Here is a 12,492-nt window from a genome sequence, read left to right as displayed (position 1 = left end):
ATCACCATCTTTCACAATCCTCTTCGGTAAGATTTTACACCGGAGTTTATATTATAAATCCATGTTGCCTTTTTGCTTGGGTGTTTCTCTAGTGAGCACAAAGATTAAGTATTTGAAGCCAAAGGAAGTTTCTCATCTCTTTTTGTCTCCCTGTTGTGGCAATTAGTTTACATCAGTTAAACTTGCTTAAAACATAATAGTCTGTGTCACTATTTGTTCTTTTATGACATCTTCATTTTTAAAGTGTCAACATCCCTTCAAATAGGAAGAAGTTAGAACTTCCTCAGTTGAATACCACATACTGTCATTTTTATTATTTTTGTTGTTTAATAATTATTTGAATATTTATGCTAACAAAGCAATGATGTGACAGTATGTAGACAAAGGTTTTGAAATAACACCTACATCAATAATAATTTAATTCCTTTATGATAAGATGTAATCAATTTCAAATTTTTGTGATGCTATTTGTTACTTACCATAAGGAGTATCACCCAAATCATTGCTTGAAGAAAATAGTTATGACAAAAAGTTTGAGATTTATGTGTAGTCTAGAAGCCTTTGGCTTTTCTTGTTGCTTATTCTTGAACAATATTTTCCAAACTTTTTTTCTTTTTCTGTACTACTTCCCCTATGCTTTATGAAGTATTAAAGTGTATGTTATTTTATTTTGGATGTTCTTAAAGAGTTTTTAAAATTTCTGTACCACTTTACACTTTGCCACAGATATTGGTGAATAAGTTGCAATTATTTTCGTGGAGGTCTTCTTATAAAAGCTTATCCTAAGCAACACAATACAAGATGACTATATATCCTGTGAAATGTTTTTCTTTTTCCCCTTGCCCTTTTATACTTCATAGAGCAATTCTGCCAACTTCATTTAATCCTCAAAAGAGAACATGTGAAGCATCCTTCCATTCAGCTGCAACTTTCATTTTCTGTTTTCATTTACAGTGTGGATATCGATATTAAGATTCAGTTCCTCCATCAGCATGTCCATTAACTGGTTCCTTCATGAGGATCTCACCTTTAGAGTACCAATAAGTAAAGGAATATCCATTCATGATGTAATTCTTAGCACCCTCTGTATCAGTTTTTGTCACTATGCCTCTATCTCTCTGGAGACTCAAGAGTATTACACAGTACTGTTGCTCTTTTGTATTTTCCTTTGCTTTATGGTTTTCCTTTGTTTCATGAGTTGCCATGGTCAAAAAATTCATCCAGAAAGAGCTGATCTGCTATTGATGAGATTTTCTATATTAGCCATGTTAGTTTCTGGATTTCAAATGTAATATTTTTTGAGCACTGTAATATTTTTAAATAAGTAATTTAAATTTAATTTAAAGAGTAATTGATTTGGTACATTAAAAAAAACTTAAATAAAAAATTGATAGAAGAGAAGCCAAATCAATAGCATTAAAAGAAAAAATGAATTCTTCCCTTACACCAGCATGTCTGGGATTCCTAGAAATGTATCACCATGTGAGTGTTAGTCAAACTCTCACAGAGTGCTAGGATTAACTTTATAATGGAGGATACACTCTTAATAATTACAACCACAGTTAATGAGCTTTTCCCATTCATACAAAATTAATCATCATGATGCCACTAAACCTTAACATTTATTCAAAAATAATATAAGAGCAAGAGTATTATAACATAATAATTATTTAATATAAAATAAATTCAGTAATAATAAAATATTACAATCCACATACCAACTGTGTCAAATTATTTCACCAATATACCCAGTGTCTGTGGTGAAGAGTTCTCACACACCTAAAGAAATATCATGAAAGTGAGGAAAACTCATGTTCCTAGGCAAACTCACAACTATGAAGTGAAGGCTTTGATGCTCTTAGTCCCTTCAGGAGGAATCTGTCTCACACAACACCATTTCAGTGCTAACAACCATTTCTGGCCCTCATCTTTTCTGTTGTATATATCCTCTTCTCTTCTGCTCTGAAACTGATGGAACAACAATACCAACTCTTAAAGGGCATTGTAGAAGTGTTAAGTTCCCTTAAACAGAGAACGCATTACTGAGATTGTCTCTCTAGGCAAGACAATCAACCTAGCTAGTTCCTCACTCAATTGAATTTGACATTGTCCACTCAGCTCTCAATTGATGCATATGAAGAGTTCTAAAGCCTGCTTTCTGCCCCTTTATACTTTAACTTCACAAACTAATGGTGACAACAGATATCTGGAAGCATCCCTGAAAGTCTTTACCCTTCTCAAACTATAGGTGGTGCTGAGTGGTAAAAATTAAAATTGCAGCTCTCTTCCAATCAAAAGGTTCCCAGCAAAGAACTATGGAAGTTGAATTGCTATTTTTTTTTCTCTTCTGTTGAGTTTTGTTTCCTCTTTCTGATGGTTCCTCCTATTGTTTTTTTTTTTTTACTTACAACATCACTAATGTGAAAATATGTTTAATAGGAATGTAAATGTATAGCCTATATCAGATTGTGTGCTGTCTTGGGGAGGGTGGTGGGGAGGAGAAAAATTTTAAACTCAAAAGCATATGGAAGTGATTATTGATAAATCAAAATAAATTAAGAAAAAATTAAGAAAAAAGGTTCCCAGTTTTTTCTTCAGTCAATCCGAAAACCAATATTCTCTTCAAATAAGCAACCTCCCCAATATAGCAGCAGAAACTTTCTAGTCAGGTAGTTACTTTTATTAGCATCCTCTCCTCTTGCTTCTTCTCTACTTGTAGTAGCTCAAATCAGAGCCTCCAAGTGATTAGCAAATTATTTTTCCTTTCCAAGGTAAAGCTAATGAAATCCAACTTTTGTCAATTAACAAAACTTATTTAATCTTCCTGTAATCAGCAGTTATTTGATTTACCACATAGTGAGAACAAGGTTAAAAAAAAAATCTGAAGACAGAAATAGAAGAAAACACAAGCTTAGCAACCATAAAATAAAATAAAACAAAATAGATTATACAATGAAGTAAAAGAAAAGAAGCAGAATTGGCAAGTAAAATAAAACCAAATATATAGGATGGGAGATTATTTCCAAAAAGAAAAGATACATTATTTTTTTAAATAAAAGACTGCACACAATTTACTTTGCATCAGGTGGATAAAACAAAAGTATGGCTTGTAATCATGCTATCAGATAAAGCAGAAAAAAAAATTTTAAAAAAATAAAGCAGAAATAAAATTCACAACATTAGAAGTGATATGAAGAAAACTATGTCATGTTCAAAGGACTCACAATGAATCTGTCTATCTAGGGGAAATTAATATTATACTATTATATTAATAACCAATTATTAATTTGTGATCCATCTTTTTTCCTTCTATTGTTGTCAAGACCCCACTCCTGGAAAGGTCATTCAGTCTCTGAAGGGCAAGATGAAGTAATGTGATCACTCCTAACCCCGAGGCATCTACTCCTTAACTAGTTTGGGCTGGACCCCACCCAATGGGACCCCGGCTTTAGTTTACTCTGCAAACAGAGGCGGAACAGAGCTGGTCTAAGCTACTCAGAGAGATTCCTGTGTCCTTGGTCCCTTCATTAGAGTTTAGGATAGCCTGGCTCATGAAGGAGAAAAAAAGGCAGAGAAAGCCTGATCTAGAAAGGTTTTGCTTGCCTAGTTTGCTGGAGTTTACTAAATTTCATGATGAAGCCTTATTTCATAGCTGACTTCCTCCTCTAGACAGGGATTAAGGACTTGCAGCCTACCTCTTCATTAAATATCCCCCAATCAAAATTACCATTTATTTGTTAGGAGAGGACCCTGTCAGAAAGAAAACGGAGATTTAAGATAACTCAAGACCATGCCTTTTTGTCTTTAGTTACTAAGAGAGGCCACCATCAATTTATTGATTTTTAGCCAGTCTAATTAATAAATTGATTTTTAATACCTGGCAACTTTGTATCTCAGAATTTTTGTTGCAACATATCTAAAGGTGAATATGTATGAAGTGTGTATGCACGAAATTTGTTAAGTATTAAATATGTACACATCAAATGGCATATCCTCTAAATTCATAAAGGAACATTTACCAGAATTGTTTGTGTGTGTGCATGTGTATGTGTATATATATGTATACATAAATATATACATATATAAAACTATGTATGTATATATACATACACATATATACACACAATAGTAGTAGTAGTAAACCTTAATGTTCCTCTCAGAGCTGGACAAATCTAACACACACACACACACACACACACATACACACACACATACACAGAGCTATATTTCTTAGTACCACAAGGTCCTGTTATAAAAATGCCGTATGCTCTAAGGTATAAAGAAATTATGAATAAATGTGGAAAAGAACAAATACTAAATATATCACTGGCAAACCGAAACACAAACAAAAATAATAATTAATATGAGAAGCACAAGAAAAAGATACAAACCAAAATGAAAATTGTGACATCTTGAATAATAAGTAGGTCCAATTAAAAAAGAAAATCAGAGAAGTAACTAATAATTATGTGAAAGACAGTGATAATGATGAGACAACATTCCAAAATTTCTAGGATATAGCAAAATAGGCTTCAGAGGAAAAATTATATTCCTAAGAACGTACCTTAAGGGAAAAAAAAGGAAAATATTAATGAACTGAGTATGAAATTAAAAAAATAGAAAAGCAGCAGCAGCAACAACAGCAAAACAGCAAATGACTACAAAAGGTGGAATTTTGAAAATTAGAAGAAAAATAGATACAAAAGAACACCAAATAGTACAAAAACAGCAGAACTCTTCCAATACAACTCCTTCACAAAGTTCTAGAAAATATACCAGATTGCATCTTGATTGAGAAATCCAAGGGAAAACAAAACATAATGAGTCATCCTTCCATCCCAGGTCAGCATGGGTAGACAGACTGAGAGATCTGTTGCCACTGAATAAAGGATCTGGTCAGAGCTGTACCACACAACATTTTAGCACTCATGAACTGAAAGAGGACTGAGGCTCTCCATTGAAGCAAGATCAATATAATGGGATTTGGACTGAATGCAAGATACAGATCTGAAGAGGAAACAGGAGGCTCCTGTCATACATAGGACTGGGGTCTCAGATCAAAGGTGAACTGAGAAGGGGACTTGTGCTAGCCTGAGAATGGCTTCCCAAGCTAAGGAGGGGTTATAGGTCATAGGCTATATACTGAGAGATTAACAAGTAAGCAGCTGTGTGGCTCTGAGCTCAGGAGCTGAGCAGCCTTCAACCCAGTCTGAAACTTTCAGCAGAATAACTAGGGCAGGAATCTCAGACCAAAGGGGAAACTGCTGTTTTGTCACTCAAAATCAGCAGACCTAAAAACCAACTGATAGTGGAAGGTTCCAGAAACACTTTACTGGAACTTCCAACCAGGGACAAGTCAACAGCAGGGTTGTGCAGATCTAAACCAGGTCAGAAATGTGTAAAGCTCAGACCAAGAAGGTAGTGACCAGACTTCGCCTCAGATCATACAATTTTGGGAGCATTAAAACAGGAGGCCAGTTTGACTTACTCCTATTATCCTCAAGTAACACAACACTCTGAATACTACAAGAAAGCAGGAAAAGGATTTGAAAGTTCAGGATATTTCCCCCTAGAAGTGCACAAAGCTTGGCCCTAACATAAAGTCCAAAGTCAGGAAGAAGTCAGTCTGAAAGAATGAGCAAATAAAGAAAGAAAGATTCCTGTCATTCATAATAATAATAACAACAAGAACAACAACAAGAATAACTAGTATTTCTATAGTGCTTTAACATTTATGAAGTGATTTACAAATATTGTGCAGTTTTACAAAGAGCTATGATGGTGACAGGGATGCTCAAGGCACAAACCCAGAAGAAGAGAAATGACTATAAAACATTTATAAACCTCAATAAAAAACACAGCTAGGACATGAATTCGAATAGAATTCTTTGAAGAGAAATCACAGTTTTTTTTTCTTAAAAGCTAAAAATTGTTTTAAAAGACAAATTAAAGTGCTAGAGGAAAAATAGGGAAATTAATGACAGTGATGGAAGAAAAAATTGGAAAGAGACTTAATTTAGTACAAGAGGTATAAAACCTTACTTAGACAACAGATTCTGAAAATTAGAATTAAATAAATAAAAATGTATGACTCCATAAGAAAACAAGAAATATTAAAACAAAGTCAAAAATTGAAAAAATAGAAAAAAATGTAAGATATCTCTTGACAAAAACAAGTGATCTGGAAAATAGATTGAGGAGAGGTAATCTAAGAATCACTGGACTACAAGATTAAAAAAAAAAGTCTAGATATCATCTTTCAAGAAATTATAAAAGAAAACTGCCCAGATTTCTTGGAAGCAGAAGGCAAAATGGAAAGGGAAAGAACTCACCAGTTACATCATTAAAAAAATCACAAAATGAAAATTCCCAGGAAGATTATAGTGCAAATCTAGAGTTTCCAAGTCAGAGCAAAAATATTGCAAGAAGCCTTAGTTAGGATTGCCCAAAATTTACCAGCAGCCACTCTAGAGAAACAGAGAGCTTGTAGTACTATATTACAGAAAGCAAAAGGCAAAAGATTTAGTCTTACAACCAAGAATAATTTACCGAGCAAAATAGAGTATAATTATATAGGGGAAAGATGATGAAATAGGGGACTTTCAAGCATTCCTGATGAAAATTTCAGATGAGCATGGACATTTTGAAATGGAAACACAGGAATAAAGAGAAACATATTGTTTGGCTGGTTGGTTGGTTTTTGTCCTTTGTTCTGGAAGAGGACCAAAATGATATTACTGTGTTAGAGTCAAGTTACAGTGTGTCAGACTGTGACTGATCAGACCAATATGAGCTCAAAATGCTCTATCACAGGTTAGGCACTAATAGTCCATGTGAGCGTTTGGGGTGGATTCTCTGAACTTGCACATCTCGTGTTTCTTTTGAGCTACTGCAATTCTGCTTTGCTCATAGAGCATGGTACCTTCTCTGATGAGGGCACATCATACTGGTTAGTCCTTTGCCAGTGTCTCCCATGTCACATTATCAATTCCACAGTTCTTAAGAGAGACCATGAGAGTGACCTTGTATCACTTTTTTTGACCAGCATGTGAGCACTTGCCCTGTCTGAGTTCTCCACATATTTTGCGTTTGAACAGTGTGGCCAGCCTATTGGAGTTGCACTCTCTGCAGTAGCATTTGAATGCTTGGAAGTTTAGTTCCAGAAAGTACCTCAGTGTCTGGAATCTTATCCTGCCAAGTGATCTTCAGAATCTTCCTAAGACAATTCAAATGGAAATGATTCAGTTTCCTGGCATGGTGCTGGTATACTGTCCAGGTTTCACAGGCATACAATGATGAGGTCAGCACAACAGCTCTGTAGACCTTCAGTTTGGTAGTCAGTCTAATACCTCTTCTCTCTCACATTTTCCTTTGGAGCCTTCCAAACACTGAGCTAGCTCTGGCAATGTGTGTGTCAATCTCATTATCAGTGTGTACATCCCTGGAAAGTATACTACCAAGGTAAATGAACTTATCCACAGCATTCAGAACTACTCCATTTGCTATAATCAATGGTTTTAAGTGTGGATGGTCTAGTGGTGGCTGATGGAGCACCTGTGTTTTCTTGGTGCTAATTATTAGGCCAAAATTGACACAAGCAGCAGAGAATTGATCCATGCTTTGTTGCATCTCAGCTTCAGTGACTGCACTGAGTGCAAAATTATCTGCAAATAGAAAATCATGTACCAAACACTCCCTCCACTTCGGTCTTGCCTTGTAGCCTTTTTAAGTTAAAGAAGTTACCATCAGAGTGGTGGCTGACCTTGAGGCTGTGTTTGTCCTCATTGAAGGCATTTGACAACATGGCTGAAAACATCATGCTAAAAAGCATGGGAATGAGCACACAGCCTTGTTTCACTCCAGAGACCTATTCATTGAATGAATGTTACTTCACTCAAAGCAAGAACCTGAAAAGACCTTAGCTTAGAAGGACCAGGGCCTCCCATTGCATCTTGGGCCATCTCTAGTCATCCTGATGAATATCTGGCCACTGGACCCAGAAAGCTCTGGAAGAGAAAGTGAGGCTGATGACCTTGCACAGCCCTCCCTCACTCAAATTAGAGTCAATTGCAAGTCATGTTATCATCTCCCTGATGTTATGGTCCTTTTTGAGAACGAAGGACAAACCCAACAACACAAATGAAGTGATTACATGCATAGTGCCTTGAAATAGTAGGTGGTTAATAAATGCTTATTGACCAACTGCTCATGGTCACAAATCTAGCAAATGATGAAAATAGGACCAGAAACTATGTCTTCTTCCTAATACTTGATTGCTTTTTCTACTACATTACTCTGTCTGGTAGGGACTTAAATGCTCTTTAAATATTCATTTGCAAACTGACAAAGCTGGTCTAAGAAACAAATAACTATTTTAATTCCAACAATTTTGTTCAAATTGGTACAACACAAAGAACAATCTCTATCTTTAATTCTGTATGCTACTCAAGAAGTTGTTTGAATTCATTTTTCTACTTTGGGTAGAAGAAGATCAAAGAGGGAATAGGAACACTTCTTTTGGTGGTTAGAACAATGATAACTGTTGAGAGACAGGAAACAGAACCGTTCAATTCTTTTGTTTTTCTTCTGTTTTCTCTGCCAAGGAGAATGATCTTTGAACTGCATATCTTTGCCTGTTTATCCCATTGTCATTTCAAACCCAACATGTCTAAAACCAAGCTTATCATCTTTCTCCTTAAACATTCACTTCCTCTAATAGTTCTGTTGAGGGGACCACTATCCTCCAGTCACCTAGGTTCTAAATTTCAGTATTGTCTTTAACTCTTTCTTCACTCTCACACCCCATACACTTGCCAAGTCCTGTTAATTCAATTTCCATAGCATCTCTTAGATCAATCTCCATTGGTTTTTAGCCAATGCCATGTCCCTCCCTACTTAAAAAAAACAAAAACAAAAACATTAAAACACAAAAAATGACAAAAACAAAATCAACCCTTTAGTGGCTCAGTGTTGCCTCAAGGATAAACTACAAAGTCTGCCTTTCCAGGTTCTATACAATTCGGCTCCTATGTGCTTTTTCTATTTTTTGGATCATTAATTTTACATTTTTTTTTGTTTGTTTTTGGTGAGGCAATTGGGGTTAAGTGACTTGCCCAGAGTCACACAGCCAATAAGTGTTGTGTGTCTGAGGCTGGATTTGAACTCAGGCCCTCCTGATTCCAGGCTGGTGCTCTATCCACCTAGCTGCCCCAGGATCGTTAATTTTAATTTGTAAGGGACTTTAGCAGTCATGGAGCCCAGCTCCCACATTTAAATAATAATTGTAATATTTATGTAGGGCCTATTATGTGCCAGGCACTGTGCTAAGGGCTTATAAATATTATCTCATTTGATTCTCATTGACACCTTTGGGAGTTAGGTGCTTTTATTATCATCTCCATTTTACCCATGAAGAAACTGAAGCAAACAGAGATTAAGTGACTTGCCCAAGGTCACACAGCTGTTGTGTCTCAGGCTAGATTTAAATTCAGGTCTTCCTGACTCCAGGCAAAGCATTCTATCCACTGTGCCATCTAACTACCTCATTCAAAACAAAGTATAGTACTTTACATTTATTTCTATTAGAATTTATCTTGTTACATTTACAAAGTGGTTTTCTCTGAACTCTGAAGGATGTAGTTTATGAAATTGAAGCTCAGAGAAATTAGGTGGTTATGTGCACAGTTCCTTAAATGTAGTAGGTGTTTAATAAATGCTTATGGATTGACTGACTGCTCGGGGTCATATATTCAGTAAAGGATATGGACTAGGACTAGAACCTTGTCTTTTAAGTAACGATAATAATAATAGCTAGCATTTAAGTAGCACTAACTTTGTGCTAAGCACTTTACAATTACTATTATTGCATTTGATCCTCACAACAATCCTGGGGGGGAGTTACTATTTTTGTCCTCATTTTACAGATGAGGAAACTGAGGCAAACAAAGTTTAAGTAACATGCCAGGGATACATGACTAGTAAGTGTCTGAGGTAGAATTTGAAGTCAAAGTCTTTGTTTCACTCCATTGATGACTGGGAAAGCGCATGAGCATCATCCATTATCTAGAACCTGGGTAAGCATGCCATCATGAAATTTATGTACAATACTAATGAACTTTTCTGGACAACCAAACTTTGACATAATTTTCCATAGGTCCTCACTACTGACAATATCAAAGGCCTTGCTCAGATCCACAAATGTTGTATGCAAACCTTTGTTCTGCTCTTGGCATTTCTCCTAGAGTTGTCAGAAAACAAACACCATATCGACTGTTCCTCGGCCCTTTCTGAAGCCACACTGGCTCTCAGGGAGATGACCGTCTTCCAGGTGAAAGATCAACCTAATAAGGAGGATTCTGACAAGGATCTTGCTAGCAACGACTAAAGAGAGACACCCCCCACCCCGATTGTCACAGGACAATCTAGTTCCTTTACCTTTATAGAGATGGACATTGGAGGCATCCAACTCCTGGGGGGGGATAATCTCCTCTTGCCATACAATCCAGAAAATTTCAGTCAGCTTTTGTATCAGCAATGGACCCCCAACCTTGTAAATCTCAGCTGGAATAGAATCAGCACCAAGTGCTTAGCCACATGAAAAAGCCTAATGGCATTCAAAATCTCTTCTTCAGTTGGAACTTTAGTTAGGGAAGGATGGCTTCAACCTGAGGTAAAGGGTCAGTGACTTCAGCATTGATTGATGATAGTGTGTTGAGAACACTAGAGAAGTTTTCAGTCCATCTTTCTAGGATCCAGTCCTTATCACTAATTATTGTGGCTCCATAAGCACTGAGTATTGAGAGGTACCATAGGTCTTTAGCCCATAACTAGTTTTCAGGACTTCATAGAAGCACTGTGGATTGTTACTATCAGCATAAAACTGAATTTCATCAGCTTTCTTACTGAGCCAAAAATCATTCATCTGTCTAAGCTTTGCTTGTACTTTACTTTTGATAGACTTAAATGTTGCCTTCTTAGAGATGGATGAATTATCCTGCTGGTAAACTCTATGGAGTTCTTGTTTTTCATTTAGCAACTTCTGAATTTCCCCATCATATCCCTCAGACTAGTCTTGCTGTTTGTGAGTGTTCTGTACTAGATGAGCAAATGCAGTGCTGTACATCAAATCTCTGAAAGCTGAGATTTCCTTTTCTGCTTCACTGTTGCCAACTGTGTGTTAGCTCAAATTTCTCTCCAAGTTAACAACAAACTGTTGCCACTCAGAGAAGCACTCTATTCTGTTGACATTAATTCTTCTGGTAGTGATTTTGCCTTGGGGCCACCACTTTTGTGGAATGCAGATATTTGGCTTGGAGAGGATAAGTCTATGAGCAGTGCACTATGATCTGTGCCATACATTGCCTTCATTACTCTCACATCCTGTCTATCTCTTCTCCTTACAATAATATAGTAAGTGTCATGTTGGCTGTGAGGGTGCATCCATGAAGTTTTATTGTGTTTAAGTAAATGGAAGACAGTATTGGTGATAAGAAGTTTATGCGATGCACATGTCTTTAATAGAAAGCAATTGTCACATTGCTGTTGCTGTTTCCAACTCCATTCCTCCCAAGGTCTCCCTGCCATGTTTGGTAGTTTGAGCCTACACTATCATTAAAGACACCCAGAATTATAAGTTTGTCCTCTTTTGACAATTGATGATAAAGGTCTCCAAGTCTTCATAAAATTTTTCTTTGATCTCATCAGGGTTCATCAAGGTGGGAGCATAGGCACTGATGATGGTTGCAAGGCATTTTCCTGCAAGTGGCAATCACATAGTCATTCATCTATCATTCACTTCTTTTGGTAGGCATATAGACTTGTTAACTAGATTAGTTTTGATTGCAAAACATACACCAGCTTTTTAGCTCTCCTCTTCACTGCCGGGCACTCCAGAAAAACATGTATCTGTCTCCCTTCAGTAGGCTGGCCTTCATTTGCCAGCCTTGTTTCACTTAGGGCTGCAATTTGGATATGATACCTGATGAGTTCTCTTGCAACAAGAGCTGTTCATCTTTCAGGTCTACTGGAATTTGTGTTGTCTTTAAATGCACAAATTCCATGTAATGATAGTGAGTGGAATCATCTTTGCAGAAGTTTTAGTATACTATTTTTTATGTTTTGACCTCAGGGTGGGATCTCTACTTGCCACAGTAATCAGGTCAGAGTTTGGTAAGCAAACAATTTTTAGGGCACCTTTTCTAGCCCCTTTCTCACACCAGGAGGTGAGCAGCTTTATCCTTAAAAGGCTGCTCAGACACCCAAGGGGCTGCCAAAGACCACTTCTGCTTCCATTGAAAAGATGACTCTGAACATGACCTGGACCACATGTGTGCAGGATTGTGACTATAGCTCCCAGGGCATACACACCTGCTGCTTCATCACTTGCCTGTTGCCATAGGATTTTGAGATAGGTAAAAATGGTAAAATGGTATGGGTGATATTTTTTGATTCATGCATAAATTGGATTTAAGTAAGGCAGAGTTGCATGAAGTC

General features: G+C 36.7%; 1 pseudogene; it reads left to right on the top strand.

Annotated features, from left to right (window-relative positions):
• Nucleotides 1-10,384, top strand: part of LOC114025236 — a 38,137-nt pseudogene extending 27,753 nt beyond the window's left edge.
• Nucleotides 10,385-12,492: the final 2,108 nt, after the last annotated feature.

Source organism: Vombatus ursinus, unplaced genomic scaffold, assembly GCF_900497805.2.
Source record: "Vombatus ursinus unplaced genomic scaffold, bare-nosed wombat genome assembly UNPS02014830.1, whole genome shotgun sequence".
Lineage (NCBI taxonomy): Eukaryota > Metazoa > Chordata > Mammalia > Diprotodontia > Vombatidae > Vombatus > Vombatus ursinus.
Note: the sequence above shows the minus strand (reverse complement) of the source record. Positions and strands in the feature narration are given on the sequence as shown.